The 17,428-nt window shown below is 45.2% G+C and overlaps 1 protein-coding gene across 1 annotated transcript in view; it reads right to left on the bottom strand.

Moving 5' to 3' along the window:
- Nucleotides 1-17,428, bottom strand: part of GLRX3 (glutaredoxin 3) — an 89,107-nt gene that overhangs the window by 36,085 nt on the left and 35,594 nt on the right. The gene's annotated exons all lie outside the window — the stretch shown is intronic.

Raw genomic sequence — 17,428 nt, 5'->3', positions numbered from 1 at the left:
AGTGCCTGTTTAAATATGCAGGGATGCAAGTGGGAGCTCGTGGCAAAATGACCTAAGCAGGGAATGTGTAATGTTTCTCAGCAGTTCATCTAAGCTGTGGCAAGTAAATAGAAACTTAAGACTAATGAGACAGATTCAGCAAGAGCAGAGGCAGCACAACAAATATAAAAAGGCACATGTATAGGGATGTCGGTGCTGCCTCTTTCCTATTGTAATGCCCTCACTGCACGGACCTCTTCGGTAACTTACCGAACATCTACCACATGTGTGAAAATATTGATGAATTAGCACAGTGAAGTGTAAAATACCGAATGCGGTATTTTAAAGACTGGGATTTTGTTATCGAACACCCTTTGAAGAATTGAAGCCAATGTATCTTTTTTCCCTCTACAGGGAAGATTTTACAGAGCAGGCTAGTGAACTTTTGAACCCAGACTGCCGAGTTATGTCTAAACTGCAAATATAAGAGAATGATGCAATGTTATAAAAACACTATATAACTGAAAATAAGATTAGAATATTTTCTTTGCTGCTATTCTTCTAGTAATTATCCGTATTACACAACCAATTCATTATATCTTTTTTTTTCATTTCAGTGTCTCTTTAAACTATGAATCAGAGCAGAGCTAACTGCCCTTTGAACTTCCCTGCAGTAAAATCTTATCTGAAGTTTCTTAGATTTATAAGTGCTTCAGAAAATGACACTGCTCTCTACCTAAATTAGTCGGAGAGCTCAGAGAACCTGTTTTGCATAGATAACAACTGGAGTTTTTTTTATTCTTCCTGTACTGGAAACAATATGAGACTCAAATCTTTCCTACTAATGTTCTATTTCTTAGCTGTACTACACATACAATAAGTATCATAAGTTCATTTTCACTTCAGATTTCCTGTAAGTGAAGCAACTCCACCCACAGACTGAAATACGGTTCCCATCAAGGTAGCTGCTCACTAATACAACAAAAAAAACTTTCAATTCTTTTCCCATAAAAAGAAGAATTGGTCGTATAGAAAAACATAATGTAACGATTGGGTGCTGCAACTCAGACGTCTGATCATTGGTGATCTGCAGAATCACCAATAATACAGACGCTATACCTGATTATGTGGTGATCTGCAGTATCACCAATAATACTAGTATAGCTAGCTGAGAGTAAGGTGTGGTGTTCGGTGCAACAGTAGAGTAAATGGATAGATCTCACCATAGGAGCTGGTGAGTACTATCTGCAACAACAGTGCTAGACCTCACCAGAGGAGCTGGTGGGTACTAGCTGCAACAGTATAGACTTCTCCAGAGGAGCTGAATGGTCTATCAACACAAATAACAATACCTTTACCAGAGGAGCTGGGAAATTACTAGTAATGAGAGAACTAAAGAAGTTTGTCTAAACCTTACCATAGGGGCTGGTAAGGTACTGACAGTACAAATGACTGAATAGTTAAACTAGACCTTTTTCAGAGGAGCTGGGAAGGTAATAACAGCACAAGTGACTGAATAATTTAGCAAGACCTTTCCAGAGGAGCTGGCAAGGTACTAACAGTCACTGGAGCTTATACTAGTGAGTCTGAACCTCACCAGAAGAGCTGGTGGGTCTAATGGCCAGAGCACCTCACCAGTGGCAAGGGCCCACTGGTGAGTAGAGTAGTCAGACAGGCAAAGTACGATAACAGGCAGGCAGAGACAGTACCAAAACGGCAGGCAAGAGAGTAGTAAATATCAGGCAGAGGTTCAGCAACTAACGTCTGAAAGGCAGAGGTATAGAATCGTTTAGCAATAGCAAGGTCAGAGAGTAGCCAGAATCATACACAGGTTATCAAAAATACAATACAATAATAACTAACTATAGATAGATGTATATTGCAAACACTGCACATACATCTATCATCGAATGGAACCTCACTAGGTCTGAGCACTAACACGAGTGTATTCGCAACAGCAGACGAGCTGTCAATGAACCGTGAAGGCTTAAGAAGCCGAGTAGAGCCCAGCGCCACGCCCTCCTAGCAATCAGCCAATCCTAGCGGCGCGAGTCACTCCCGACGTCAGCCGACCAGCAGGTCAGCCGACGCGCCTTCCTCCAGCACAAAGGTCCTGTCTCCGCGCGCGCCCGCGCGATACAGAGACCCTATGAGCAAGAGACAATGTCGTTCCCGGCGTGCTGGACGCCGCCGGGACAGATAAGGCCTGTGAACAAGGAACAAAGGCGGCTGCGGATCTATCCTGCGCATCCCCAGCCGCCATAGTTTCAGACGTTACACATAATTTATGTATTTTGTCCCAATCGAGAAATGTGATTGAATTTCCTTTATATCCCCCGATTGGCCATGGAAGAGCACTTGTAAATTTTTCAGAAAATTGAATGGTGTAGGGCAGGTACCCAAAATTGCTCCAACTCCACAGCCCTGGTCAGCACTGCACAATAATCTGTAACACATTTGGCCTCAATTCACTAAGATCATGCTGGAGATAATAAGGCAAGAGAAAACTTACCTCCACACAGTAAGAGAGTTATTTTATCTCTTCATTCCTTAAGTTACCTCCTCTGTAGTTATTTCACATGCAGGTAATTAACAGCCTGTCTTTACCTTTAGAATTCTGGAGTCATTTTAAGGATTGAAGAGTTAACTTAAGATAGCTCACCTCAACTTAAATACAGAAGTTAACTTAAAGAGGAACTGTAACGACAAAACGGCCCCTGGGGGGTACTCACCTCGGGTGGGGGAAGCTTCAGGATCCTAATGAGGCTTCCCACGCCGTCCTGCGTCCCTCGGGGGTCTCGCTGTAGCCCTCCGTACAGCCGTGACGCAATATTTACCTTCCTGGCTCCTGCGCAGGCGCTCTGATGGCTGTCGGCGCCGAAGTAGGCGGAAATACCCGATCGCCGTCGGGTCTGCTCTACTGCGCAGGCGCAAGTTTCCGGCGCCTGCGCAGTAGAGCGGACCCGACGGAGATCGGGTATTTCCGTCTATTTCCGTGCCGAAAGTCGCCACAGCGCCCCCGCTGGAGCCAGCAAAGGTAAATATTGAACTGACAGTCGGCACAGTCGCCGGCTGTTCGGAGGGCTGCGGCGAGACCCCCGTGGGACAGAGGACGGCGTGGGAAGCCTCATTAGGATCCGGAGGCTTCCCCCACCCGAGGTGAGTACCCCCCAGGGGAGGTTTTTGTTGTTACAGAGTCTCTTTAAGGTTTGCCTGAGGTAAAAGGTTTCCTGAATACTACATGCCTTATCACCATGGTGACAACTCTAGAAACATTATTAAAGCAGATCCGAGATGAAAAACTAACTAACAAGTAACTTGTCTATATATCTTATCTAAAGTTTAGATACAGTTTACAAAGCATATATAGCTGCAAACAGCTTTAAAAGTTTATGATTATTATTTATTAAGGTCAGGTCAGCCATGTTCTGTTTGTCACATTGTCACAGGATGAGGGCTGGAGATGCTATCAGCTTGCCTGTGTGTAAATTCAGTCCCCTCTCCTCTTTCCTCCCCTCTGCCTCTGAAATCTCTGGCTAGTACCTCCTCCTCCTCCTGCCCAGACTGAGCTCCCATAAGCCCTTGCTACATGAGTCTGAGAGTGCCAAAGCACAAAAGGAGCTGTGGGCGAGGCTTGTTTAGTTTATAGGGAATTAGAGTATTAGAGTATTTAAAAAACAAAAAAACAAAACAAAAAAGTATTTGGCTTGAGGAATGCCCTATAAACTATATGTAAGGAACACAATTATGCAAGGAGTAAAAGTTTATCTCGGATCCACTTTAAAGACAGGAGATAAGTATAGTGAATTGAGGCCAATGATGCAAAGGCTCAAAAAGCACGAAAAGTCATTTGGATTGCCCACATCATCATAAGAATATATCAGCAGCTAAGCTTTAACAAAAATATATTATTTACAGGACTCAGAAGACGATGTCTTGGCTGCAAACAATTGGCGTAGACAACGGGACTTCTGCTTTATATACATACTTGCAGCAAGTCATTACTTTTTCATAAATCAAGATTCTGAAGAGGTCTGAGGACTACGGACCTTGCGGCGTCCCCTCCACGCACCTAAGCATGTTATTTACTGCTCTGCGCATCCGTCATTAAAGAAAAACCAAGAAAAGGGGGGCTCCCTTTGTCTAAGCAGAAGCGTATTCACACGAGTAGCCTTTGTGTGACCTCCCCTCCTCCGACCCGCAGCTAAAATACGGCATCCCCTCTCTGCGATGGGGGCGGCCATGATCTGCATACGATGGAGAGAGGTGTGTACGAGACGGGAGCCTCTTTATTTATACTGCGAGGAAGTGTGAAGTTCATGTACAGCCCCGAGTGCAGCTCGCGCTCTGAAATGTGTCATTCATCTGGGAGTTCATTAGTAAATAGCTCAAGGCTCACTGCTTTCGGTTATTCTGTTTCCAATCCGTTCAATCATTTTTACTGGACTGGCCCCACCAGAAGGCTTCGCAGCGCCTCCAGGCGATGGGGATGAAGACTGGCGAGATGGATGGCCTGGATTTCAATTTTAAGGGTTAACGCTGCAGAGAGAGAGAGTGGTACCGGCGCTCGGGAGTCAGAATTAAACCGGCGGGGATTTAATTTTTTCGCGATGAGACGTAGGCAGCTGAATACTCTCTACGTAACGTCGGACTTCAGCAAATAAAGCCGTTTACTGGTGTTTATATTTGGAAGTCATTAAAGCATACCCGAGGTGACATGATGAGATAGACGTGTATGTACAGTGCCAAGCACACAGATATCTAGGCTGTGTTCCTTTTTTTCTTGTTCTGACTGAAAGAGTTAAATATCAGGTATGTAAGTGGTAGTTTCTGTCTGAGTCAGGACTGGGTCAGACTACAGTGCGACGCTCTTTGATAAGAACTTACAACTATAAAACACTTTCCTAGCAGAAAATGGTAACAGAGCAGGAGAGATAAAAAAGGTCAATAGTACATAGATTTTAGCTCTGGCATACTTCAATGAATGTGTATCTGCAGCTGTATCTTACCGACAGCCATTCTATACCAGTTGAGACCTGTCCTTCGCAGGGTTTAGTCCAATCTCACATGGTTATCTTCCTACCTCTCTGGAAGGTCCTTCACAGTCTCCTACTCAGATCAAATCTCTTCTCCTCATGCTTTGTCTGTCGGGGTTCCCCTAGGCTCTGTCCTTGGTCCTCTCCTCTTTTCCATCTACATGCACGGTCTTGGTGATTTAATCAACTCATTCGGGTTTAAATACCACCTCTATGCAGACGATACACAACTGTACCTCTCTGCCCCAGACCTTAACTTCCTCCTTAAACGTGTTCCTGACTGCTTGTCTGCTATATCCTCCTTCATGTCCTCTCGCTTCCTAAAACTTAATATGAGTAAAACTGAACTAACAATTTTTCCACCGTCTCTGTCCACCTCCCTGCCTGAAGTAACAACAAATGTTAACAACACTCCCATAACTTCAGTTCCCAAAGCTCGGTGCTTGGGGGTGATATTAGACTCATCTCTCTCTTTTATTCCTCATGTTCACTCCCTAACCAGCTCCTGCCATCTCCAACTCAAAAACATATCTCGCATCCGTCCTTTTCTCACTCAAGACACAACTAAAATGTTAATACATGCTCTCATAATTTCTCGTCTGGACTACTGCAACATACTACTCTGTGGACTACCTTCTAACAGACTGGCCCCGCTCCAGTCGGTACTGAACTCAGCTGCTCGTCTCATTCATCTTTCTTCTCGATCTTCCTCTGCTGCTCCTCTCTGTCAAGCTCTTCACTGGCTGCCAATTAACTAGAGGATCCAGTTCAAACTCCTAACCCTAACCTACAAAGCTCTCCACAATCTCTTTCCCCGGTACATATCCTCACTAATCTCCAGATACAAACCCAATCGCAATCTCAGATCTGCACATGATCTTCTGTTGTCCTCCTCTAGAATCACCTCCTCACATTCACGCTTACAAGATTTTGCACGCGCTTCACCCCTCCTCTGGAATGCCCTCTCACAACACATCCGTCACTCGCCAACCTTTGTTGCCTTTAAACGCTCTCTAAAAAACACACTTGTTCCGACAAGCATATGCGCTACCTTAGGCCACTTCCCTTTGTCCTAAGACCAAATTGCACTCCTACTAGGTATCCTAAAACACACTGCCTCTATAGATCTGCTGCATACTACCCCTCCTCTTGTTTCCCCCCATTCTCTTTAGATTGTAAGCCTGCAAGGGCAGGGTTCTCTCCCCCTCTTGTGTCTTGGTAACCATCATACATTTTATTCATCATGTTAATTTTATCACTGTCATTACCAATTCTATAATTTGCTTTTGTATCATTCTTTGTATTTTGTCACTAATTATGTATCTTGTATTTTGGTGTATAGCATTGTCTGTATACCCCATGTGTGTTTCTTACTTTGTACAGCACCACGGAATATGTTAGCGCTTTATAAATCAATAATAATAATAATCTAACTAACCGTTTCTCAGAGCGCTCTCTTTGTATGTTTATCTGTTTCAATAATTTGACACGAGCAACTTAAATTCCCAGGTTGCACAGAATGGTCACATGATGCACACAGCACTGCTTATTGGTCGTCTACATCATCTTGTGGACTTCTGGGTAGAGGTTGGGTCAAGTGTTCTCTCGCATTCCTTTCCATTTAATGGACGGGAGGGGTGCGCAAGCCAGGCTGACACTTGCCAACCCCCCCATTCAAGTGGCATTGTACAGGGAAAATGCTGGTTATATGACCCCCTCCCTGCAACTCACACCGAGGACTCCACAAGCAGGCTAGGCATACTGCCACCCACCATCCCTCCCATTCCTGACTCCAGAGGGGGCATTCTGTGCCACTATCCACCATCACTTGCACTTCAAAGGGAACCTGAGGTGAGAGGGATATTGAGGGATGACATTTCTTCCTCTTCCACCCTGGCAGTCTGTTTAAAATTGCCAGGGTGTCAGCGGCTGGGTTTTTTTTTTTCTTTTTTTTCCATGCTGCCAACTGAAAGTTGGTAGCATGAAAGGCCACTAGAGGGCGCCCTTCTGATCGCTGTCGGCGATCACAAGTAACAAGAAATCCTGCGAAGAGCGGGATTTCTTGTTAAGCTTACCCCGTCACCATGGCGACGATCGGGATGACGTCATGGATGTCAGCCGACGTCCTGACGTCAGACGCCTCCGATCCAGCCCTTTGCGCTGCCTGAAAGTGATTGGTCCAGGGAGCGCAGGGCTCTGGCGGGGGGGGCCTCTTCCGCCGCCTGCGGCGGCGGATCGCAGCTGAGCGGCGGCGATCAAAGACCACACGCAGCTAGCAAAGTGCTAGCTGCGTGTGGTGCACTTTATTTGGAGGAAATCGGCCCAGCAGGGCCAGAGATATCAGCCTCGGTGGCTATGGACGAGCGGAGCTCGTCCATACCGCCAGGAAGGTTAAAGAATACCAGTTACTTGGCAGTCCTGCTGATCCTCGAATACCTTTAGCCATTGACAAGCATGCCGATCAGATGTTTGACTGACATCTGACTGGATTTTCCTCATGCTCGTTTCAAGTATGGGATTCAGACCCCACTGATGCATAAAAGATCAGCAGGCTGCCAGCCAACTGATATTGTTTAAAGGGAAATTAATACTTAATGGCAGCCTCCATGTCCCTCTCACTTTAGGTGTCCTTTAAAGAGACACTGAAGCGGAAAAAAAAATATGATATAGTGAATTGGTTGTGTACTATGAATAATTACTAGAAGATTAGCAGCAAGGAAAATATTCTCATACTTTTATTTTCAGGTATATAGTGTTTTTTCTAACATTGCAGCATTCTATAATATGTGCACATTACACAACACTCAGCATTCAAAATGAGTCTTTCAGAGCAGTCTGTGAAGTAATGACCTCTCCTCTGGCAGAGGAAAAGTAAATAGTCCAGGAACAGTTGAGATAATAAAAGTCAGATAACAGCCCTCTCCACTACTAACTTAGTCAGGAGAGCTTAATGGCTTGTTTGCATAGAGATAACAACTGGAGTTTCTCAACTCTTCCTGTACTGGAAACAATTACACTGATGTATCTGATCTTAATGTTTTAATTCTTAGCTGTGCTACACATACAAATCATAATATCATCTTTTTTTTTCACTTCAGTGTCTCTTTAACTCTCATCAACCCCTGACCCCCCCCCCCCCCCCCCTCCATAAACGTAATTAATCCAATGCTAGATTATAAATACTAACCAAACCTATTAACCTTCCTGGTGGTATTATTTCCAGATTTTAGGGACTGAACATTTTGTCACACGCTTTTAGACCCTAAAGTGAGATCTGCAGCAGCCCCTGTACTTACCTCCCTGGTGTCCACCGCTGCAATACTCCCTCCATCCTCCAGGTGGCACACAGCGCAACGTGTGTGGCGTTTCAACTCACCTCGATCGGGATCCAGACGCTGGCAGCCATTCTTCTTCCGGCCCTTGGAGGCTCTGGATCATGACGATAAACATCAACATCACCCGAGGGATCCAGATACTCCAAGGACCGGAAGAAGGATGGCTGCTGGCGTCTGGATCACGGTGGAGGTGAGTTGGAGCGCCACGCGCGCTGCACTGTGTCCCTATACCTCCCAGTGGCTACCCTGAGTCAGGCACGAAATTACCACTCCTGGCTTCTTTTTTCCCCCTAAGCATGACTAGGGGTTACCGCCAAGGAGGTTAACCTTCAAATTTCCCTTGAGGCCATCAAGAACTTTTTCCAATTAAACTAAATTCAATTCTGCAAGTTCCTCAGATGATAAAATATGTCTGCAGATGTGCAACTTCCAGGAAGAATGTGTAAACTCATTGGCAATCTCCAGGAGGAAAAACTTACATGGGTATCTGCAAGGAGATATTGCACAAAATTATGCATGCCTGGTCAGTCTTTGTCTACATTTATCGGATTGACCCCGAGTGCGGCTTCACTCAGAATGGAGTCAGAGGAACGCCACTTGATTTTGAAGAAGGCGGACCTTGAGGAGCCACCCCCTCTTCCCCTCCCCCTGCTCAGAAACAGACATGGGGATTACCACCGTTGTGTAGCCATCGTAGATGAGTCTTCCCAACACAAGTTTGACATCATGTGACAAATTTAGGGCATAGAAGGAATTTGCATTGTATCCCCCCCCCCTCCCTCCGTTTATTAGTTGAGAAATTTGATATTGTGCCATCAGCAACTTTGTCAGTCTCCTGTTTATTTTTATATTTGATCTCCTGTTGAGATCTAACCATCATTTGAAAGCCTGGGCTTCCATTTGCACTGTCGTTCCGATGCAACATTTCCAAGTTAGGATGCAAAATTCCTGAGTTAGGCAGTGCTGAAGGAGGGGTGTCCACTCCTGCACCGGACGTCCCAGAAGTGGCAGCGGATGCTGTCTGGTTAGGAGTCAGCCAGAGAATTTTCTAAGTTCTATAACGAACTATATAATATGGATGAATCAAAATTGTTAAACCCCAAAGATTTTCTGGACAAAATAAAACTCCCAAAGATAAGCTTGAAAGAGAAAATAGAACTGGAATCCCCGATCTCCCTGGCCGAATTCTGCAGGACTGTAAGGGAACTGCCCAAAAAAAAATGTCCGGGCCCTGACGGATTTAATGCCGAGTTTTATCAATCATTTACGGACATTTTAGCACCGCTTTTTTGTAAACTTGTGAATAATAACGAAAACTGTACAGTTTTTTCCAATGAATCAAACCGAGCAACTATTACGCTGATTCCGAAAGGGGATAAACAGAACCCAAGCTGTGCGCAATTTAGGCCAATTTCTCTCATAAATTGCGATGTAAAAATCTACGCTAAAATATTATCAAATAGACTAAATAAAATAATTGGTAATCTCCTGGGGAATCAACAATCAGGTTTTATTAAAAACAAACAAACCAAGGACAATATATATACCGCAATTAATTTGATCCAAAAATGTAGAGTAAGAGGGGAAGGGGCAGTGGTGATCGCAGTTGATGCCGAAAAGGCATTCGATCGCATCTCAAGAGGTTTTGTCTTTGCAGTCCTGGAGGAATTCGGACTGGGACCAATATTTATTGGGAACATAAGGAAGCTGTATAGTAACCAAAGTGCAGGTGTTAAGGTAAATAATCAGATCAGTGACATATTTTCTATCTCCAATGGGGTTAGACAGGGATGTCCCCTGTCCCCCACACTATTTAATCTTGGCATTGAAACAATTATCCAAACCATTCAACAAGATAATGAAATTAGAGGCATAAAAACGAAACAAGGCGAAATGAAGATACTGGCTTATGCCGATCTACTTTTGACCTTGACGGATCCACTCAGCTCGACTATAAAATGTCGAGATAAGTTTAATCTTTTTGCAAAATACTCAAACTTTAAATTGAATAAAGAGAAAACTGAAATATTAAATATAGGTTGCTCTAGAAAACTCATAGTAGAGATAAAACAAACTAGAGAATTTAGATGTAATAACTGCTCGATTAAATATTTAGGCATTAATCTTACCAGTAACCCGGATTTACTTTTTAAGAGTAATTTTTCAAAAATAATGGACGAAAGTAAAAAAAAATTGAGATCCTGGGACCGCCCATGTTTCAATGTAATTGGTAGGATCGGCATCATTAAAATGCTGATCCTTCCCAAACTTATTTTTTTGTTGCAGAGTTTACCGATAGCCATCCCTACTGCATGGTTCCAGAACTGGCACAAGATATTCCAGAATTTTATTTGGAGCAATACTAAGCGTAGAATAAACTACAAATTGACCATGAAAAGAAAAGATCAGGGCGGACTGGCTGCCCCAAATCTATATAATTACTATAAAAGCGTACACCTGACAAGAATCCTAGAATGGAAGATAGAGATTACCTCCGATACAAATAATAGGATTTGGCCACGGCTGGAGGAGGAGGAATCTGACTTGGATCTTGTATTTACCTGGATTCCTAAAAACATTAATAAGGTATATAACTTATCGTCCCATCCACTGATTAAACCAACTCTAAAGTCATTACTCTGGATAATTAAAAAATGGCAGGAGAATACGGGGTTATCTCCCCTGACAACCTTGCGAGATAATCCAGACTTTCCCCCAGGTCTTGACCCAGCCTGGTTCGGCAAACATAATATAAGTCGGGAAACACGCTTTATTGATATTAGGGGTAGCCGTGTTCTGGGAATTAAATCGATTTTTGAAGATAATAATGAGGCTAGTTTATGGGGCTCTGCTCAAATTCACAGTTTTACTCGAAAATGGATTTCACTGTATGCCCAAAGGGTGGAACTTAATAATTTTGAAAAACATCTCTATCTGGGGAAAAAAATGAATAAATCAATCTCTAGTCTATATTCAGATATCTGTGCTGCGGATTATGGCCAGGATCTCCCGGCGTATTGTAAGAAATGGGAAAGAGAGCTGGGGTTTAGTCTGGAAGGGTCTTGGCCACAAATATGGGCAAATAATTTTAAAATTCAAGATCCAAGACTACAATTGATACAATTTAAAACAATTGGTAGATGGTATATCACACCATTCCGTATTAGTAAATTTGCAAGACGCAGGGTGATGTGCTGGAGATGTGGACAGGGGGACGGAGATACCCTACACATGTGGTGGGGGTGCCCGATAGTCAAAAAATTCTGGGATGATATTTGCCTTCTGGCTGAGAGATTATTAAAAGAAAAATTTGAGCTTACACTAGAAGAAGCAATTTTTAGTTACATAGACACAAAAAAAAAAAGAAAAAAAGAAAGTCCCGGATGCTTATTGATCAAAGAATATGGCACAATAGTGGCCAAAAGCATTATTGCTAATAATTGGAAAAATTCGACCATTTTGGATACAAGGGAATGGTTTGCTGGGATGGATGAATTGTGTAAGAATGTGGGGCTGGGACATGCAGGCAATCTTGAAGAAGTGTGGAGAAGCCTCACAACTAACCTTGGTTAGATTACCTGGAGGAGAGTGACTGGGGAGAGGAGAGGGGCATGTGTAAGCGGGTGTGGTTGTATGTGTGTAGGATGTGTCTTTGAGAAGGATAGTTAAAATATCAGGCTCAGCAGCAGCCGTTTATTGGTGAGGTAGGGTATGAAAAGAAAGACCTATGAGGCTTGTATATAGCTACTACCAAACTATGATGATCACACAATTCAGTTTAGGGGCATGGCAAGAAAGGAATGTTGCCAATGCCACATATAACTGATTACTCAAGAATTTGGGTCTGTGTGCTGAGTTTGAAAAAAAAAAAAAAAAAAAAAAGGAGTCAGCCAGAACTGAGGAGAGGGTGGTTAGACAATTCCAGAGGTTTGCCTGCGGGTGCATTGCAGTGGCAGAGTCAGCAGGAACATCTCCAAGCATAGAAGTTGGTGCCCTTCAGGTCCAGTTGGCTGGCAACAGTGCCCTCTGCAGCCACAGAGCAATTAGTCATACAGCCTGAGTCTCTAGACATGGGGGAACTATTCCTCAGAACAGATCGGAATCATCAATGGCACAACGGGAGCATCAGCTGTAACTTAGATATTGAGGCGCAAGAGTGGACAGCACAGCCAGGTGTAGTGTATACCCTGCACATAACTCAAGAACGAACGACTCACCCCAGGGCAAACGAAAGTCAAGACCTTCCAACGATGGTTAGAACTCGCCAGGGGATCAAGTAACATTTGAAAGGGAGGCTGCCAAGATTGTGGATGGTATAAGAGTCTGGAGTCGGGAAATAATTTTTTCCCTTTTGGGGGTAATTGGATCATGCCTTGTAAGGGTATTTCACCTTCCTCTGGATCAACAGGGATATGTGAGGGAGCAGGCTGGTGTTGTACTTTGTTCTCTGGTTGAACTCGATGGACGGAAGTCTTTTTTTTAACCCAAATAACTATGTAATAATACGTACGTACCAAAATTTTAAACAAACCTCGTTGGGGAGGGGGGAAATTGTCTGAAACCTGCTGGGTCCAGGACAGACGATGCATGTAGCTCAGCAACCAGGGGTCATATCTTGTCAGACACAAGACGGATGAACCAAGGGCAGCTGCATGATGGCTTATGCATCAAATAAAACCGTCTCTCAAATGTTAAAACAGACCTACGCCACCGCAGCTGCCGGGAAACTACAAGTCACAGCCCGACCTGCCAGCGGAAAGCTGTCATCGATGACGGGCTTCTGGAACAGCAGAAAAAAAAGGCATCAAACCTCCCAGATAGATTGTTATATTTCGCCTTAAAACCAAAGGAGAGTGGAACATCCGATTATCAATAAGGCATGTAGACTGCCTGGAGCATCCCTGAAGACTGTACAGGACATCATATAATGTGACGTCATCACCAGCCGGCAGACACACGCTGCCCTACAAGACGCTAATAGAACCCCGCCTGTCATCTCAAAAGGATATCACGCAACGCCGTCTAGAACATAACCGCAACCAATCCCGATGTGTCGTAGCTGAAGGAGACATTTAAACTGTTCCAGACAGCATTCTTTTTTTACTTTAAGGGCCCGTTTCCACTATCGCGGAAATCGCCGCGATTCCACAGCGTTTCCCCGCACAAGTATCGCACGGGGAAACTCTACCATAGGGGAGAATGGCGCCGCCGGCCGAATCGCTTGCGGTAGCGATTCGGCTGGAACCCCCCACAGAATTCGCGGCGGAGGCTGCGATTCCCATAGCCGTGCATGGCACGGCTCATGGGATTCGCCTGCGATCCCGCCCACCCGCTCAGTGCCGGCGTGCATCTCGCAGACGCACGCCGCTCTAGTGGAAACTAGTGTTGGGCGAACACCTAGATGTTCGGGTTCGCGAACGTTCGCCGAACTTTGCCGCGATGTTCGGGTGTTCGACCCGAACTCCGAACATAATGGAAGTCAATGGGGACCCGAACTTTCGTGCTTTGTAAAGCTTCCTTACATGCTACATACCCCAAATTTGCAGGTTATGTGCACCTTGGGAGTGGGTACAAGAGGAAAAAAAAATTTAGCAAAAAGAGCTTATAGTTTGAGAAAATCGATTTTAAAGTTTCAAAGGGAAAACTGTCTTTTAAATGCGGGAAATGTCTGTTTTCTTTGCACAGGTAACATGCTTTTTGTCGGCATGCAGTCATAAATGTAATACATATAAGAGGTTCCAGGAAAAGGGACCGGTAACGCTAACCCAGCAGCAGCACACGTGATGGAACAGGAGGAGGGTGGCGCAGGAGGAGAAGGCCACGCTTTGAGACACAACAACCCAGGCCTTGCATGAGGACAAGAAGCGTGCGGATAGCAATTTGCATTTTGTCGCCGTGCAGTCATAAATGTAATACAGATGAGAGGTTCAATAAACAGGGACCGGAAACGCTAACCCATCACAGATGTTCATTGTTCATGTTACTTGGTTGGGGTCCGGGAGTGTTGCGTAGTCGTTTCCAATCCAGGATTGATTCATTTTAATTTGAGTCAGACGGTCTGCATTTTCTGTGGAGAGGGGGATACGCCGCCGATCTGTGACGATGCCTCCGGCAGCACTGAAACAGCGTTCCGACATAACGCTGGCTGCCGGGCAAGCCAGCACCTCTATTGCGTACATTGCCAGTTTGTGCCAGGTGTCTAGCTTCGATACCCAATAGTTGAAGGGTGCAGATGGATTGTTCAACACAGCTATGCCATCTGACATGTAGTCCTTGACCATCTTCTCCAGGCGATCGGTGTTGGAGGTGGATCTGCACGCTTGCTGTTCTGTGTGCTGCTGCATGGGTGTCAGAAAATTTTCCCACTCCAAGGACACTGCCGATACCATTCGCTTTTGGGCACTAGCTGCGGCTTGTGTTGTTTGCTGCCCTCCTGGTCGTCCTGGATTTGCGGAAGTCAGTCTGTCGGCGTACAACTGGCTAGAGGAGGGGGAGGATGTCAATCTCCTCTCTAAAGTCTCCACAAGGGCCTGCTGGTATTCTTCCATTTTGACCTGTCTGGCTCTTTCTTCAAGCAGTTTTGGAACATTGTGTTTGTACCGTGGATCCAGAAGGGTATAAACCCAGTAATTGGTGTTGTCCAGAATGCGCACAATGCGTGGGTCGCGTTCAATGCAGTCCTAGGCCGAAGAGGTCATAGCCTAGGGTCACAAAAACCTGTTTATTTGGGCAATTTCAATGGTGGCGAGTCTGACGTACATAAATCGCAGCAATGGCCGTTAGCAACGTCTGAATCTCACGAAATGTCTCATGCAGGTAGAAGAAATATTGTTAGACTTGGGCTCCAAAGATGGGTTCCCTACATCTCTGCAAACCAGAGTTACAGGGCTCCAAATTTGGTAAAATCCCCCATAGGCTTTCATTGGGCCTCCTATTTACAGTTCCAAAATCTCACATCTTTTCAAAGGGCAATTACTCAGCAGTGGCAAATTTTCTAGCATTGTAGGGACCCTTAGGGGGAACATGACTGGTGAGTTTCGGGCCCCTAGGCCGAAGAGGTCATAGCCTAGGGTCACAAAAACCTGTTTATTTGGGCTATTTCAATGGTAGTGATGGTGACGTACATAAGTCTCAGCCATGGCCGTTAGCAACGTCTGAATTTCACGAAATGTCTCATGCAGGTAGAAGACATATTGTTAGACTTGGATTCCAAAGATGGGGTCCCTACATCTCTGCAAACCAGAGTTACAGGGCTCCAAAATTGGTAAAATCCCCCATAGACTTTCATTGCCTCCCTATTTCACTTTCCAAAATCTCACATCTTTTCAAAGGGCAATGGCTCAGCAGTACCAAATTTTCTAGCATTGTAGGGACCCTTAGGGGGACCATGACTGGTGAGTTTTGCCACTGCTGAGCCATTGCCCAGAGTCGCTACTGCAAATCGCTTAAAAAAAACCGTAAGCGTTTGCGATTACACCTTGCGATTTCTAGTGTGCACTAGGCCTCGGGCAGGTTAGAAGACACCTAGCACAGCCCTCTTCACCAATAGATTATGTAGACACACTCAGCTGACATCCAATCTAAAGTTAGGCTTTCCTCTGACCTGCTCCATTCAGTGGCTATGTAAACACAATCAGGATCAGACTGCAAAGGGCTCCATATTGGAGTGGCACATTCAGAACCCTAGTGTAAAAACTCAGAGATTCAGAAATCTACAGAATGACAGAGATTGAGACCACTACAGAGACTCAGATTCAGAGTGCTACAGAGAGTCTCCCAGAGATTCAGACCACTAAAGAGAATCTTTGACGGCTCGTTTCCACTTGCGCCGCACGCGTCAGTGAGATGTGCGGTAGCACTTCCGGGTGTGCGGATCGCAGGTGAATCCCAGAAGCCGTGCCATGCATGGCTATGGGATTCGCAGCCTGCCGCGCGAAAACGGTGAGCAGTTTCGGCCAAAAATCGCTAGCGCAAGCGATTCGGCCGACGGCACCATAGTTTCCTATGGCAGAGTTTCCCCGTGCGATTTGTGTGCAGGGAAACACTGCGGATTCGGAGCGGATACCGATCCAGTGGAAACGGGCCCCCGAGAATTAGACCACTGCAGAGCCTCACAGCGATTCGGACCTCCAGAGACTCCTAACTCTACAGAGCATAAGAGATTCACACCACTACTGAGAATCACATAGAGATTCAGAACCTATGGAGACTCAGATTCAGAACCCCACAGAGACACCGAGAATCATAGTGCGACACAGAGTCTCCCAGAGATTCAGACTACCACAGAGAATTCTAGAGAGTCAGACCACTGCAGAGGCTCATAACGCTTTGGACCTTCACAGAGACTCATAACTGTACAGAGACTCAGGGACATTTATCAAGAGTGTCTGAGACAAAACATTGGTAGGTTTTTAGAAATCCATGCAGAACTGTCTCAGACATGTTAAGAAATCATTAGATAGCGCAGATTCCTTCTAAAACTGTTGTAAAATAGGAGGAGCTAGGAAGGTCTCTCAGACACTGCAGTGTGCGAGGGGAATTGCTGTTGCTGAGGTAACCAACACATCTGCTGTATTGATAGCAGCAGGCTCTGAGTAGGAATTCAGCAGGGGGGGGGAAGAGCACTTCACAAATCATGTCTAGCCTGCAGTTCGACATCTGTAGAACTGCTATCAAGCACTTCTTAACCTGTGCCAGTTTAGGGATGTATTTGCACTTTTCTTAAAATGAATGGGAACCGCATTTTAAAAAAAATGAGACAGATACTTACTCAAGGAGAGGGAAGGCTCTGGGTCCTATAGAGCCTTCCCTCTCCTCTCCTGGTCCCCTCATTCCAGTGCTGGCTAAATTAGTCAAATACTGCTTTACCCGGCCAAAGGAGGCTTCAGAAGTCTTCAGGGAGCCCGAGTGCTCCTGAAGAAGGGCGGCCCTGTACTGCGCCTGCGCAAGCACGTTCTCTTACACGCTCACGCCTGTGCAGTATGGAGCCGCACGTCTTCGGGAGGACACGGCTCCCAAAGACTTCCAAATACCCTTTCGGTGGGGGATTGAAGGGGGGGGGGGGAAGCCAGCACAGGA

Source organism: Hyperolius riggenbachi, chromosome 10 (assembly GCF_040937935.1).
Source record: "Hyperolius riggenbachi isolate aHypRig1 chromosome 10, aHypRig1.pri, whole genome shotgun sequence".
In the NCBI taxonomy this organism is placed as follows: domain Eukaryota; kingdom Metazoa; phylum Chordata; class Amphibia; order Anura; family Hyperoliidae; genus Hyperolius; species Hyperolius riggenbachi.
This window is presented reverse-complemented; position numbering and strand designations above follow the sequence as displayed.